Source organism: Myotis nattereri (assembly GCF_964212035.1).
Source record: "Myotis nattereri genome assembly, chromosome: 17".
Classification (NCBI taxonomy): Eukaryota; Metazoa; Chordata; class Mammalia; order Chiroptera; family Vespertilionidae; genus Myotis; species Myotis nattereri.
The window spans coordinates 2,675,639-2,689,252 of NC_138092.1; positions in this window are offsets into that span (position 1 = coordinate 2,675,639).

The window sequence follows — 13,614 nt, forward strand, 5'->3', positions numbered from 1 at the left end:
CACCTTCCAAAGGCCTACGTCCTCTAAGAAATATAAGGAATCCATTTAAGAAATTGTATTATGTGAAGATTTGAATTACCTAACTCTGGATTCAGGGTTTCTTTTTTCTTTGTATTTCCATAAGCACATTATTAACAGGTTAATTGTGGTATAATTTATGTATGATGTGCTGCACATGTATAAGGCATACATTTGGATAAGATTGTGTATATTCTGGAAGCATTAGGACAATCTGCATAATGAACAGACCACATCACTCCCAGAGGTTGACTCATGCTCTGTTGTTATCACACCTTCGTCCTCATGAACCCCTGAGCAGCTCTTTCACTGAAATTGAGTTCACACTTTCTAGACATTGTGTCTTTACTTTTTCTCCCTTTCCCCAGGTTCTCTCTTCCCTTTTTCTTGGTTGACAAATGGACTGGGAAAATTATGTGATTAAAAGCAATTGAGTGGATGTGTGTCAATGTCACTTCAATAGGAAGTGGCAAAACCAGCAAAATCATCTAGGAAGTAGTCGTGTGAACTAATCAATAATAAACCCTAATATTCCTTATTATGTAATAACTTACAGAGAATTTCATATTTATTATGTCATTAAACTTTCATACACACTGGTGAGACTGTTAATGTTATCATTGAGAGATAATAAATCATGTCATCTAAGATTGGACTAATTATTAAAATTATTCAAAAATATATATTGAGACTGTCACGCTCCAAAAGCCAAGCTCCACATTTCACTTACTCTTTTCACTCAGTGCTCATGGAGAACTAGTGACGTTCGGTCCTGTTTTTCATTTTTCTGTTGGAGAATGTCAGGATCCTCCTAGTTTACTCATATCACTCAGCGATAGCCTAGCACAGTCCTTGGGATTGTGTGGAGCCACCATTTCTCATGTGAGAATTCTCAACTCCAGAGATTCAGAAGGACACAGAAAGGACCCAGGAAAATTGAACGAGTGCCCACATGCGAGAGTAGAGTTGGCACCCGGATGGTTGAGGGGACACATTCAAGCAGCACCCCATGGAGAGGTGCAGAGCGGGACTGAGTTCCCCGCTGTGGAGACCTGTGCAGTTCAGGAGTGGTGATACTGGATAGGTATCTCCTCACGCACCAACAGAGTGTGAGAGATGGCACAAGCTCTGGGGCGCCACTCAGACCTGGGAAAACAGACCTGGCCTGGGCCTGGGGATGACAGAAGGAATACTGGCGCTACAGTTGGCTGTTTTCTGGTACCTTCCCATAAGGCATCTGTGACGGGGTGTCTTGTATATACATATTTTCTGTCATGGAGCTTTTCTCATGATTCACTTTCTGCGAATTATTTTAAGGATTATTTTTATTTTACTTTAATACAAGCAAGTTTTATCATACTGCATTCTTATTACAGAAGCTCAGAAAATATTTTTAAAGTATAAACAAAGAAAACAATCAATACCCCATGAGCCCAGCAATCAGAGTTCATCACCAGCAGCATTTTCGACTGTTTCCTGTGCATTTTTGTTGACAGCAGGCATCATCTTTCACTCACTCCCTGTTGCTTCCTTCATTTCAAAATAACTGCACAATCCCCATCTGGCCAAACAGCCCAGCCCGGAGTCCCGGCGTGGGCTCTACCGCCTGAACCGTGCAGCCGCCTTCAGGCCTGCCCGCCAGGGGTCGCTGCTGCGGGAGCAGAAATGCTCCTGCTGGGCAGTCCCAGGAGCCTGCAGGGCTGTCGGTGCAACTGAAGCCAGTGAGGAGGGGGAGAGCCTCGCACAGGCAGCCTCTGTGTGCCAGGTCCAGCCCGGTCTCCCCTACAACCACAAAGGGTGCGCCGCGGTCCGCTGTCCCATCACCCTGGGGTGTTGTCTCCTCCCGGTATTTCCATCGTTGAGTGGCTAAAGGTCATGGAGAGAAGAAAGTCTGTGGATTGTTAATAGAATGTCTAATTTGCTTAAATATTTAGCATTTTTCTCCACATGATTTTGTCTAGAAATATTTTGATATAAGATTTTGGTTAATTTGCTTAAATATATGACAGTTAACCAAAGTAAATGATCTTCCCTATTAAAAAAAGAAGAAAATTGGATTAAGCAACACGTCCTTGAAAAATGAAAACATGTGCAGAGGAAAATAGCTAGATGACAAGCCTTCAGCAGAATAATTAAGAGAATGGGAAAATGAAATTACAGATTCATTTAAAAGGACTTGGAAAGGGTGTAGCATAGCCAGACTCTGCCAAATCAAAAGGAGACTAAAGAGCATGTGTGTGCATGTGCCTGCATCACACACATCCTTCTTCAGTTCTTCACAAGGTAGGGGTGCCCTTAAATGGTAAGTCAGTGTTTCTTTATTATACACGTTTGCTCTTATCAAAATTATAAATCAACATATCTTCAATTGTGTGGATGAATTTGAATCTCTTAAAAACAATTTTTCTTGAGATTAAATTAAAATTTTTCTTCATCTTTTCAAGTTTGAAGCAGAATTAATTGACCTCAGTATTGAATTTCCTTTCTTTGCATTTATGCAGTGAAACATTTTTCTGAGCCTCTATTTAATAAGTCACTTACTAGAATGTGACATGATTATTCAAGTTTTTTTCTTCCCTTTTGTAATCTCAATCCATCATGTGTGATGACTTTGTGTTAGTGGGGAAAGGCTGACAAGAAGGAGAAAGGAAGGGCGTGAGAGAGACAGGAGCAACTGAATGAGAGCAAAGGATGGGAGAGGGGCAGGATCTGTTATATGTGAAAACATGGTTCCAGCCAGCCGTCCTCAACCTTGTATCTTTTTATGTGCAGCTTAAGTCAACAGTGGACTCATGATGTGAGTATCATCATTCCCATTTCACAGATCAGTAAAATGATTTCAGAGATGTAAGACCATCATTTCATACAGTAACAGTGATAGTCAAAACCTGAAATCAGATATGCCACTTTGAATCTTCCCTATCAGCCTGTTTTTAACAAAATTTAATGGGCCCTTGCTTTATTATGAACATTTTTTTTCAACAGTAAAAAACACATGATTAATCAGACTAACAATAGGAATATATATAAAGATTCCATTTCTCCTACTACTTCTGTGATATTTCATGTCCTGATTTGCAAAATGAAAGGCTTTGAACACTAGAATTTTGTGGGATGTGGCTAGAAATTTTGTAGGGAAAAAGCCTGGACATTATTTTGTGCACCTTGTAGATCTATAGGAATCCTGGTGGATTTTTGTCCCCAGGATATATTTTAAAAACTTTATCAATCAGTAAATATGTTCCCGACTATCTGCCAGTGGCTGGGGATATGACGATAAAAGACATTAACACGGTCTTTCAGGAGGCATAGGGTCTGCATTGGTAAGAGTTATAATGAGGAGAAGAAAGAGAAAAGAAATAAGTGTGATTTCAGGTTGCCATGGGAGCTCAGGGACAGTGACAATATCTATCCCCAGCCAGCTTCAGGTTGCCATAGAAAGTAAATACTTCAAGTATTTAAATATTTCATTGTAGTAAGTCTTTGACATCCAGTGTGTGATTTACACTTATAACACATTTCCATCCAGACTGGCCACGTTTCAGATGCTCCGTGGCCATATGGTCTACCAGATTGGACAGCACAGCTCTAGAAATGTGGAATTTTATTCACCATAGAGTGATAGAGCAGTTCTAATAGGAAGATGTAATTATTATTCCATAGTGATAAACAAACTATCTCGCATCCCCACTTGTTTCTTGTGTCAGAATTAAATTTTTCTCCTCTTGAATAGTAGCCAGGTGAGCATTACTGGGAATGTATTTCCAAACCATGTATGAACAGGAGAGACTGGATTCTGGTCAAGGTTCATGAAAGCCTAGTTTTAGGAGTTACCAATGTATCTAACAAGTTGCCTCTGAATCCTCTTCCAACAGACACAGTGATAAAAACCCGATGACCAGTTGATGGAGCAAATTAAAAATAAAGATCATCCGCAATTGTCACCCCTGCTTCCTTCCCAACTGATTGTCAGTAGTGTGTCGGTGTCTCTTGTTCTGCTGTGGAATTTCCATGTCCTCATGCTTGGCCATCTGCGGGAGTGCTGGTGCCATGAAGGTGGCATGATCACTGGTCACCCAAGGATTAAAGAGCTGCCGCGGCACCACTGGGAAGCGTTCTCGCCAGCCTTGTTGTTGAAGCTGAATCAGTATCCCATGGGCAGCGGACACCGCAGAGATTCCACACGGGCCATTCATCAGCGGAGGCTGTCAACACACCTGGGTCAGAGGCAGCCCAACACTGATAACCCCTGTGACCTTGGTCACATCACTTAGCCTCTCTGAACTTGGGTGGGAAAAGCTGCTAAACTGTTTTCATAGACGCTCTTATCTTACAAGCCTGATGTTAAAAAAAGAAAAAGAAAAAGAAAGAAAGAAAGAAAGAAAGAAAGAAAGAAAAGAAAATTCCTCCAAAGCCCTAACAATTCATTTATTTCTTGGCGAGGCCCAGGAGCAGCGTTCCACTGGCAGGATGAGGAGAGCAGCTCGTGCCCTGGGGGAGCTCAGAAGCCGAGGTCAGTGCACCCACACCCAAGGCAGGGTTTTCCACGTGCTGCTGCCTCATTCATCCGCTTCACTTAACAAGTGTCAGGAATTCTTTTTGGCGCTGAAGATACAACATACAAATGACAATGTTCTTGTCCTCATGAAGAGCAGACAGAACAAGAGAAATGCATCTGATGTTCTCTACAATCAGATGTAATGAGTACTACAAAGGAAGCCAGATAAAGCAGTGACAGAGAATGAGAAAACGATGGGCGGGAAGGAACCTCGCTGGATCTGAGCAAAGTGTCCTAAGAAAGGAAAAGCCTTGCAGAAGCCTAGACAGGAAGAATGCCATGTTTATGAAGAACAGGAAGTTCGGGGGTGGAGCAGATGTGTGAGGGGGTCCTGCCAGGAAGTAAGAAAATGAGAGCAGTGGGTTTCAAGTCCATCGGCCTTGGGTAGGTTACTGTACATTTTAAGCACACTTCTGCTGGACCTTGTGTGTTATTCCTAGAGGACCGGTTTGGTCAGGATAGCATGAAGTACTGTATGTGAAAGTACAATGCATCTTAAAAACATAAGAAATCTTTTAAAGGGTAAGCAGTCAACTGAACATGCTTCCTGGATCCGGTCTCATTCTTTATGATGAACAACCCACCATCTGCTCCTCTGCTACCATCGCTTCAGGTCTTTCAGGTGCACTGTAAGAGTCATGAATATTCTCTGCATTAACCCAAACATCTGTCCTTCATTCTTAAGTGAGAGAACAGACACAGCTTTTAGAAGAGTACCAAGAACATTAATATTAGCCACTGTTACTACTTTCCCATTCACCTTGTGAGCCGATCAAAATAAGAATGAATGAAATTTGCAAGACCCTTGCTTTGGCTATCTGTCCCTAAAGAATGAGTGGAGACTGGGCTAAATGTCTTTGTACTTTTTCTGCTTGGTGATATGTGACAATCAGAAAGAGAAAAGACTCTCAAATCCATTATAATTATACTAGAGGCCCGGTGCACGAAATTTGTGCACAGGGAAGGTGTCCCTCAGCCCAGCCTGCACCCTCTCACAATCTGGGATCCCTGTGGGATCAGGCCTAAAATGGCAGTCAGACATCCCTCTCGCAATCTGGGACTACTGGCTCCTAACCGCTCGCCTGCCTGATCACCCCTAACCACTCTGTTTGCCTCATCACCCCTAACCACTCCCACTCAGCCTGCCTGCCTCATTGTCCCTAATCCCTCTGCCTGCCTGCCTGATCACCCCTAACCACTTGCCTGCCTGCCTGCCTCATTGCCCCTAACCCTTCTGCCTGCCTGCCTCATTGCCCCTAACCACTCTGCCTGCCTGCCTGATTGCCCCTAACTGCTTGCCTGCCTGCCTGATTGCCCTTAACTGCCTCTGCCCTGACGCTGTGGCTTCATCCAGAAGGACATCCAGAATAATGTCCGGAAGGTCGTTTGGCTGTCCACTCTAATTAGCATATTATGCTTTTATTATTATAGATGTCTAATGAAGGATGTGATCTTCAAGAAAGTGGATTCTATGGAGTCTCAATATTTCTCAGTGTCTTTGAGCAAACTGGGTTCTTAAATTGGGAGTGAAAAGTAAATGAGAATGATGGGGGGCACTAGGTAGCAGATATATATGTCTGTATAGCCATCATGATCATTAGTATTCTTGCACAGTTGGGTTTTGACATAAGAATAAAATTATGTTTCTCTTACAGCAATATCATCCTACTGGTGTCTGAATTTTTACCATCAGTATGTGTTTTTTATGTATTTGAAAGTACATTTTATGCACAAAAGGAAACTGAAAGGTTAATTTGGCTTTAAAAATTAATACTTAATGCATTAATATTGCAAAATCAAAGTCCTGTTCTTGTGCTTTTGAATTTAATTTACAGATTATATTATTTTCTATTTATAAATCCAGGAAACACAAAACTTTTGGGTTGACCTTTACAACTTAATTAATTAAAGTCCATTACATGTTTTAAACTTTATTTATAAATGTAATCTAAGTACTTCAGTGCTCTAATAAGCTGATCTTCCCAACCACTTAAGCAACTTTCATAAATCTAATAAATCAAATTATAAGATGTTCTAATACTTTTCACAGATGTAAAATTTTCTTAGACTATTCAACTTAGAATGTCAAGCAAAATCAAATTTTCAATTCTACATTTTAAATTGGAATCTGTTAGATATACTGTGATTTCAAATTATACTTTAATATGCCAGATTCTCCTAAGTTATAATGATTAAAATGTCAAATGAGCCCAGATTATTTCCAAATTTAACATGAAAATATTAACACCATGAATTATAATTCCCTTCATCATGTTCAGAATTAAGTTGATCTTTTCTGTGGTTGAACTGCTCACTCATGCATACAACTTCAGTGCCTACCATGTGCCAGGCACTATTGAAGATGCTGGCTCCAAGACAATGAGAAAAGATGTATCTCCCTAATCTCATGACACGCAAATGGAGGAGAGAGAGAATAAACAGATCATTAAGCCTTGAGCTATTTCGGGAGATTACCATGGAGAAAGGGCATTGGACAGGGAGTGTTACCAGGGTAACACTTAAAACAGCATCACCAAGAAAGACCCCTGGAGCAGGTAGCAGGGAGAAAACACCTGGAGGATTAAAGGAAGTTTTCCTTTTGGAACCTGGAGCAGGGGCACAGGGAAGGCCACTGCAAACGCCCTGAGGGGCAAAGTGCCTGGATGCTAGAGGGACAGCCAAGGCCAGGGAGGCAGGTGTGGGGGAGGCCAGAGAGGAGAGGGAGGTCCCTGGGTGAGAGTGGGGACAGGGTCCAGGCTGCGTGGGCCTCTGGGTTCCTGAATGCGAAGGAAACTGAGCGCAGTGCTCTGGGAGTGGGAGTGTCTTGTCTTGTTGTGAGGTGATGTCATGTAACCTTGAGCAAGATGACTCTGGCTTCCATGCCAAGATGAGACTCTGGATGCCTGGGGTGGGGAGTGCAAGGGCAAAGCCGGGAGACACGCGGAGGCTCCTGCACCCATGGATCTTTGGGGGTTAAGGTCTCACTCATAAAAACATTCCTGCAAAAATCATCTCCATTGATTTTGCTTTCTTTGTTTTTTGTTTTGTATAAGTTTTGCCCTCTCTAGGCTTCTGTTTAAAGATGCAGACATTGAGGGGAGGGACCTACATTGAGATCAATCACACTTCAGGGTTTGTTTGGTTTTTTGCCTGAAAGAGCTAAGGAGGAGAGAAAATGCTTTGGCTTTTCAAAATGTTAGCAACAGTTTTCCATGTGAATAAGCAGAGGGTTCAAAGACTAACTTTGCCTCCTTAATTGTGGGGCTGTTGGGCATATTAGAAAGCACACACTTTTCCAGGCTGTACATGTATCGCAATAGGAGCATGCATTCTCCGTTGGAGCTAATTTTCCCAGTTACGCATCCCCCCCCTCCCCCCCAGGGGATCCACACTCCCCAGAGGGAGAAGAGCTCCCGGAGGAGTCCCAGTAGTGCTGTGCCAACCTGCCTGCGCAGCCCCTGTCACTGCCCACCGCCTTCCCCAGCCTCCTCAGGGGCCTCTGCGCAAGTTCACAGCGCTGGGTGACGGGCAGGAGTGACTCCCACCTGAACGGCTGCTGGATCTGGAGGTGATCTCTGAGCACAGGCGGACAGAGAAGCACTGCAGCTCAGGATTACCTCTAGGACCGCGATCGGGCGGCACGAATTCCTTAGGAAAACGTAATTTTATGACGGGTGAACTGGCATTTAGTCTGAGTCACTTAAGAAGAATGAAACAGGTTCAACTAAGAACAAATCTAGTAAAAATGGAGAATGAAGAGTTTTAGCCCTAAAATGAGTACATTTTCAACCATTTGGAAAACTGTTTTCTGAAGATTCCAAATAATCAGAGGTTTTCTGTGGAATCATGCACTATTAAAATCTCTAAAGGAAACTTAAACTGGTCCAGGAAGGTTAGGTGATTTATGCAGTATCACACAGCATGTTACTACGAGGACCTCAATTTAAAAGAAATAAAATACAGATGTCCAGGATGGAGTGTTATTCCATCGGATTTGGGTGAAGACCTAACTTCCTGTTCTTGTATCTTTCTACACCGTGACGATGATAAACTGGAAATGAGATTGACTATTTTCCTTAATTACTCCCCACAGCTCTTTATTTTCCTGTGTTTGTGATCATCTGGATGTCGTTTTATCTTTCCAGGACCACATGACCTCAAGGCAATTTTGGATTTGGCTATTTTTGTACATCTTTAGTGTTCTCTAATTAGCCAGATTGCTGTATTTTCATTTTTCTTACAGCCTGACTTCAAAAAGCATTCTGTATGCAGCGTGGTGTGTTTCCCCATTAAGTCGTTTGTCCTCTTCCTGGTTACTATGATCGCTCCGTTTTCTCTTTTCTCAAGTGAAGAGCTTAAACACTTTATTTCATTTGACAATGCACTGTGCATCTTCATGGGTCTGTATTTTGCCTCATTTACACTCCCACTCTTTTATTCTTAGTGTGAACTTCTCTAACCTACAGATCATTTTAGGTAATAAAAAAAGTAAGAAATAGCAAATAATTTACATAGTAGTATACAGAGTTCTTGTGTTTAACTTCTGCATCAGTTTTTTTTTTTCCATGTAGATAAGCTGTTTGCCAGTGAAATATTTACTATAAAGCTAACATTTTTCAAAACTTTTTTTGGAAATTTAGGAGGCATCTTTATAGAACATTATCATGTTCCATCTTGCAATAACCTAATAGAATAAACATCATTAGCATGACCAGGAAGTTCAGGCACCAGCACTGAGGGGCAGAACTAAAGACACGCTCCTCGTTCCTGCGTCCTCAATACCCCGAGCTTCTGCATGGACTGGTGGTCATGTCTGTCTCAGGTCTTCCCAGAGGACTGTGGTGATGATGACGAAACAACAGAACACATCCTTTCTTATTGGATACTATCTGTCTACTGAAAGCCAATTGCTTGATAAGACAGATTTTTTCCTCATTTTTCATATTTGTGACATAAGTATCCCAGGAGCATGTGAAGCAGTTTTGAGTATTCTTAATGAAATAAGCTGTGCATTCCTGTAGCCTTTTCATGCTACCTTAAGGTCACCGTCATGAACAGTTATAAGATGATTCTGCCCAGCCCATGTGTCATCTGAGTTTCCTGTCATCTGTGCTCCAGATCAGGTCAGTTGTATCTCCATCCCACACGTTGTGTGAGGCTTGATGTCCTAACAAATGTAAGCGGAGTCAGAGCTGCAGGCTCCTCCTCCGGACAGATCTGGGGCTGTCTTCTCGCTGCTGCTCCACCTCATTCTTATCAGAAATTTCAGGGTCCAGGTGAGTTGAGTGTGAGAGCGGCAGGTGGGGAGGGCTGGCTCCTCCGCAGAAGGAAGGCAGCAGAGAGAAAAGTACAGGAGCCCTCCCACCACGCTGGCATTTATAGAGCAGACAGCCATTCTTTTCCCCTCCCCTGTGGCAGCTTGTGGCAGCATTCGTGGATTCTAGCACTTCCCAGGAAACATGATCACCAGCCTGTTCTCCTTCATTGTATGAGTTTTCTTATCTAAGGAGTCTTTTCTGTGCTACCCTGATTTCTAGATTTTGTGATACAGAACTTGAGTTTGGGGACACAAGGGCAAGACCAGATATCTTTTTTTTTTTTTTTTAAATATATTTTATTGATTTTTCACAGAGAGGAAGGGAGAGAGATAGAGAGTTAGAAACATCGATGAGAGAGAAACATCGATCAGCTGCCTCCTGCACATCTCCCACTGGGGATGTGCCCGCAACCCAGGTACATGCCCTTGACCGGAATCGAACCCGGGACCCTTCAGTCCGCAGGCCAACGCTCTATCCACTGAGCCAAACCGGTTTCGGCAAGACCAGATATCTTGTGTTAATTACGTTATTTGTACATTTGTGTATTTTGTCTTTTTCCCCCTGTGAGTGCAGACATCCAACTGTGTTGTTCGTTTTTTCTGTTCCCTGTGCCTAGAGCAGTGATGGCGAACCTATGACACGCATGTCAGAGGTGACACGCGAACTCATTTTTTTGGTTGATTTTTCTTTGTTAAATGGCATTTAAATATATAAAATAAATATCAAAAATATAAATCTTTGTTTTACTATGGTTGCAAATATCAAAAAATTTGATATGTGACACAGCACCAGAGTTAAGTTAGGGTTTTTCAAAATGCTGACACGCCGAGCTCAAAAGGTTTGCCATCACTGGCCTAGAGGGTGCCCAGCATATAGAAAGCATTTAATAATGAGTATTTTCAACTCTATTTGTATAAAGCGGTTACATTTATGTTGTCTCCTAACCATGAGTGCATAGGAAATACATTTGTCCAGAGAAGGAAATCAAGATGGCAGGAGGACCTGTTATTTATTTTGTACCCCTTAAATCCCAGGCACTGTGTTACACATATTTATCTACAGTGTGTAATTTAATTCTTGTAACTGCCCAATGGAGTAATCACATTGAGAAATAGGAAAGCATTAGCTTAGCTATGTTAGGTGGGTACTCCAAAAGTCTCACAGATTATAAATGGCAGAGTAGGGTCAGAATACACAATCATTTTTCCTGATCTGTAAAGGTTTGCTATACTGAATTTCTAATTTGATCAACATAATATCCCTACAACCGTCTATCAGTTTGCTGTCAAAGACACTGAGAGCAGGAGGGGAGAAGTAACCTGCAGGCCACGTGGCTGGGGTGCGTGTGAAGACTGGTTCTTAGCAAAGACCTTCCATGACAGGTGGGAGCCCTGTCCTCAGTGGCAGGCTGTTAGCATCACGTCACCTCGTGGCTTATCGGAAATACTATATTTGAGCCCCACTCTTGGCAAAGTGGGAATTTTCCTCGTAATTTATCTCTCAAGAACCAAATGAGGTACCTGAATGGAGTGTTTCTAATGGAAGCTGACATGGAACCCAGGTCAAAAATGAAAGAATCCCAAGACACCTGCCCGAAACCTGGGTACTGCAGTCCGTTATGCGGATTCCTTAGACCTTTATTAATCCAAATTCAGAGACCCAGTGAAGAGACTCAACACATTAGAATTTAAGGCATGGAAAAGCTTTGCACATGGTTCCAGGACAGAGCAACGTACCACAGGAATTATAATTTCCCTTCATTTCTCTTCCATCCAACGTGAGATAAAAGACTCACGGAAGACGCTCTTAGCACTCTGTGGATGGACGCTAATGACAGTCTTGCTTTGGACAAAAGGAGACAGATGAAGGGAAAACACAGTAGCACCTGGCAGATGGCTCCTGGGACAGTCACGGTGGGCTGGGCAGGGTGTGGTGATTGAGACACAACACCAGGGACTTCAGCCACTGAAGCTTTCCTGGTCCTCACATAGACACAGATGAGAGCAATTATTCATATGGAAATGGGCTGACTTCTCTCCATCCTCAAAAATGGCCTTATTCACTGTAAATACAAATTCTTACAAATAAATCCAAGGGGACATTATTCTGTAGATTTTTTCTTTTTTTCTTTCCTTTTTCTCTGTTCATAATGGCATTCTCCTTTTAGATGTTACTTTGTAAAAAAAAAAAAAAAATCATGTAACATCTGGAGCTGCTTAAAATCCATTTCTTTTCTCCTTTATTTTTCTGGTCTAGAACTAAAAATGGACTTTCCAATTTGCATCATGCCCCCCCCCCTTTCCTTTATAAAATAAATAAATAAATGCCATCTGGTCTAACGGTTCAGTTGCCAGCGATCAGCCCGCGGCAATCCAAATCTGCCAGCTAGTCAATGCAGGAAATATGGTTTCAAGGAGAAATGCTAATAGAACTCTCGCGGTAGTGTGGCTGGACTTCCTGCCAAATTCCTGCCTCATGCAAACACTGTCTGTCTCCAAGGGACTTGTGAGAAACCTTTGCCATCTGCATTATGGTGCATTGGCACCTTGACTTACCTTAATGAAGATGTCTTCAAAACTCTACTAGTGTTTTCATAGTTAATGAAACATGTTACATCTCAGAAAATCAGATCAGCACTCTTCTATTAGACTACGGAGTTCCCAAGTGACTGAATTTTCAATGTGTTCTTTTTCCTGGGATCATGGCACCATTTTGGCCATGGCCGTGGGAAACACTCTTCCCTGTCGCACCTAACTGAACCGAGGCTATTGGGTCCCCAGATGGTATTGATCCACTTAGAGTCCATCTCAGCAAGATAGGATTACTTGGCCTACTTGACTTGGGTACTATTTGTTTATTTTTTAAGAATATATTTTTATTAATTTCAGAGAGAAAGGGAGGGGGGAGAGAGAGAGAAATGTCAATGATGAGAGAGAATCACTGATCGGCTGCCTCCTGCACACCCCCTACTGGGGATCAAGCCCGCAACCTGGGCATGTGCCCTGACCGGGAATGGAACCATGACCACCTGGTTCATAGGTCGATGCTCAATCACTGAGCCACATCGGCCAGGTGACTTGGGTACTATTTAGATTACAGCAATGGAAGACTTAGAGCACCATGGAACCCTCATTTCCCTTTATCCTATACATCTAAAGCCAATAAGGCCTGGCATTTCTATTCCCAGTACTGGCCCACTCCCTCCCATCTTCACCACCCTCCAGGTCCTACCCATTCCTACCCCTTGTCTGATTCCCATCCAAACCATCTCTGTGGTCTTGTGTAGCCTGCACTCCTGTAGCCAGTTTGGTCTTCTGAAAAGATACATCATCCCGTGTTACTCCTCAGCTTAAAACAAGGCAGTGTCTCTACCTTGTCCTTAATGATAGACTCCAAAATCCTAAAGGTTCTTTACGAACTGGCCCGCCTCTCTCAGGACACCTTGGTCCTTTCACTATTTCTCTCCACAGAATCGTCATAGGATCCAACAGAACAAACACCGAGTCTATTCTATTCAACGTTCTTGACTCAGACACTAACAGTGCCCGTATGTGTGATTATTCCGCAAATGTTCTTTAAATTAATTCGGATTGAATGTTGATGCTTACTACCTTTATAATTTCAGACAGTCTGATCATTCTTAGCCTGAACTTCTTTATCTGTGAGACAATGTGTTCCTTCTCAGAGCTTTCTTGGGAGGATTAAAGGAGAATGTGTTTG